The 3379-nt window shown below is 39.7% G+C and overlaps 1 protein-coding gene across 3 annotated transcripts in view; it reads right to left on the bottom strand.

Moving 5' to 3' along the window:
- KCNA6 (potassium voltage-gated channel subfamily A member 6) overlaps positions 1–3137 on the bottom strand; it is a 45636-nt gene extending 42499 nt beyond the window's left edge. For 2 of the 3 annotated variants that reach the window (XR_011172048.1, XR_011172047.1), the window contains exon 1: positions 2644–3137. The gene's annotated coding sequence lies outside the window, so the exon portion shown is untranslated. The remainder of the gene's footprint in view (positions 1–2643) is intronic. The other variant, XR_011172049.1, reaches the window with a different exon arrangement.
- Positions 3138–3379: the final 242 nt, after the last annotated feature.

A 3379-nucleotide genomic window follows, 5' to 3' on the forward strand; every position in this document is an offset into this window, starting at 1 on the left:
CAAAAAAAAAAAAAGGCAAAAAAAATACAGTATCTGTGAACCACACTAAAAACAGGTGTGCCTATACTACAAATGGCCTAGAGAGGAAAAAAAAAAAAGAGATGAAGAGTTTGGGGAGATCACAAGCCAGTCATAGAGGCATGATATATAGTACTGGTAGCAGACTTCACTTATCTCTAGGGCACTCCACTGCCGTATCCTAGGTGCCACAGAATTTTTTAAAAAGATAAATATTCTGACTTTTTTTAAACATGAAAAGAATAGAATTTGAAAACTCTAGGCCAGTATGGTTGATCTCAATTCCTAGAAAAATTATAGAGTTCATTTTTAGTACCTGGGGCTTCAGCACCCCCCCACCCCAACACACACACACACACACACACACACATCCAGAGCTACACTTTTTAAAATTCCATTTTTCCTCTTCCTCCCAGACCTTCCTCTCAACTTTACCTATTTTTTACTTTTCAGATTATAAGATAATATGGATGTCATAAGAAGTAGTCAAGACACTGTGAACCACAATGATGGTGGGAATGAAGTGAAGGACTGAGAGAAGGAAAAGTGACATGAGAAATTTGATACAATTAACCCAGTTTTGGAAGATTTTCTGGGGCATATGGGATACAGAGAAAGTTTGGAATGAAGGGAGGAAGAGTGGAGTCTTGGTCATTTTCCTCATCTGTATATGTATGTATGTGGGAAGAAAGAGAGAGAAGGGATTTATGTGTGTGTGTATAGACATAGAGATATATAGGCATATGTATATCTAAACATATATACAAGTACATTCACATGCACGTACATACGTACATAAGATCATCTCTGACACTTAGCGTTATGTCTATGGGCAGGTCGCTGCCTCTCTAAGCTTCACCTTCCTTACACAGAAAACGGGAAGGATAATAACTGCAGTGCCCCCCTCACGGGATTGTTGTGAGGCTTAAATAAGGTACTACACATAGAACATTTAGCCATCTTTAAATGCCATCCTTGTTATTATTTTTATAATCATTCATTCCGGATGAGCTCTCCTGGATCTCTGTTTAGGTTGCCATGAGAATGTGTGCCTGAGGGGAACTCAGGATGCATTTGCTATGTGGGCATCCAAGAGGCAAAAATAGAGTACTACATGCCCTCCCCCACACCGAGTCTTGAAGGCAAATACAGATCCACAGTGTAAACCGACGATTCTTTTCCCAGCTTGTCCCTTTAGGCAGTCTCCAGAATATTTACTGTGGCCCTTAGTATATCTGAATCATGTATTTAATTAGACCTTTACTCCCAGGCACAGCGTTCTTTAATAAATTGCTTCAGGAAATCTCTGATTATGGTTTTAGAATCCATATACACATCCAGCCTACAAATTAATTTATATTACCAAAAACCTTTGTAGTATGATATCATTTAAAGCCAAAATATTTTTTTTAATTAAAAGAAACCTCATTTCTTTATAAGATCTTTGGTTTCGGGTATTTTTTTCCTCTCTTGTTCCTGCTATTTCAGGGAAAGAAATAGTCAAATGGATTTTTTTCCCCACATTTGGCTTCAGGAAAAAAAAAATTCTTCCTCAGTCACATCATCTGTGCCAATCCTTTGCCTGGAATGAGTGTGCACTGCCAAATGTCCACAAGTCTGAATCCAAGAGCAAATAATGAAAATATTGTTGCAACTTTCCTTTCTGAGCTTGCCAATGCCAACCTAGCAGTGAACAGTGGGAGCCTTTGACTCTCTCCAGAGTCAAAAATAATATAAAGATGCTTGTAGACTGTCAGGAATGAGAGAAAGAACCTGTGTCTGGTTGTCTGTAGTGTGTATGGGGAAGCATCTCTTTATTGTTGAACATGTTTTGGGAATAGTAACTGTGAAGTGACATCACCAAATGAGGAATGGTAATTTAATACAAAACTCCTCTGATCGATAACCTTGGAAGATCACTTGAGAGTCTCTGTGTATGTCTCTCAGATTAAAAGGTCTCTGGCATGCATATGAGCCCTAGGCTGCTGTTACAAACCAAATCTCCCTCTGTGAACAAAACAGGAGAAGTTTCCACAATCGTTGAAGACTACTATTTCTGCCCATTGCTAGCATGAGTGGCAGTGGCAGTCAGTATAAGATAGATATGTATGTGAGGCTATTTAAATATATTAAGATATAAGCTGAGATCCTATCTTGTCTTGTCTGTCTCTAAGGGGACATGCTTCCTGCTTTGGGGATAATAATAGAAGGGTTAGACTTCTCTAGCCACCTAACTAAGGGGAGGGGCAGCTTAGAATCAAGATGACAAAGGCTGGACAATCTCTCTTCTAGTTTCTGAGAAGTATATTAGACTGCAATTATTTCTACTTGCTAGCAATATAATTCTAAGGAGTTCAAAAGGAAGCTGCTTTCCTGGCCACTGTCAAAAAGAAAATGGAGCCATTAGTTTACACCCACCAGCTTAGCCCCTTTGGCCCTTTCCCAACAAACACTCATTACACAAAAGACCACCAGGAAGACTGAATAGCAAGTAAAACATTTATCCAAGCAAAACAGCAGAAGTCAGGGAAGTCACACAGATCAGAACAGACCAAATAGACATGATAGTAAAAGAACTTCTGGGATCAATATAAAACACAGTACAAACCAAAAGAGAAATCTCACCATAGTGAGGTCCACTCTCAGCAGTGTCTAGAATTCCAAGTGCTGGGAAATCAAGGGTCTTAATAATGGATCTGCTTCCACTGGGGCTTCAGGGCTCCAGTCTACCATTTAAAAGTTCATGCTTCACCTTCCTCCAGTCCTCTTCTAAAATGTCTCTGAAATCAATTGAAGTCCCTTAGCATAGGTAAGGCATTCTTGGAATTCTGTCAGACAGGAGTCATGGCTCCTTCTGTATGTGGAGCACACCAAACAGAGCTCCCATTCTTACCTCACCAGAGTGGAAATGGGTATAATATCAGAAAATTAGCATTGCCTTAACCACCTGATTCCAAATTACCTTTCTTTTCCAACCAAACTGATCGCTTCTTGAATAGCAAGGCAGAGAGTTTGGAGGATGGAGGCTGCAGAATAAGAGAAAAGGTTCTGGGGTGGAGGTGAGAGGTAGGAGGCCATGGAATCAATCTCTTCAGCCTTAAACAAGTTCCTGTTAGTCTGGATCTGTGGGTCCTTATCCCTGCTCTCCAATGGGTTAGTAAGGTGTGAACAGGAGGCCTCCCTCCCCTCAGTGATAGTTATAAGTGTCTGGGATTGGTATCAGTGTGTGAGGATCTGAACCAAGAAAACTAAAAAAGTTTCTATGAGTTCAGTCACCAGACAGAACTTCCAAGTGTAGCAGAAAGTTGAAGAAAGAAAAAGAGATTCTCTTTTCTTTTTTTTTTTTTTTTTTTTTTTTTTT

Source organism: Petaurus breviceps, unplaced genomic scaffold (genome assembly GCF_028583685.1).
Source record: "Petaurus breviceps papuanus isolate PSGF00001 unplaced genomic scaffold, PetGlider_PUasm1.0 78, whole genome shotgun sequence".
NCBI lineage: Eukaryota > Metazoa > Chordata > Mammalia > Diprotodontia > Petauridae > Petaurus > Petaurus breviceps.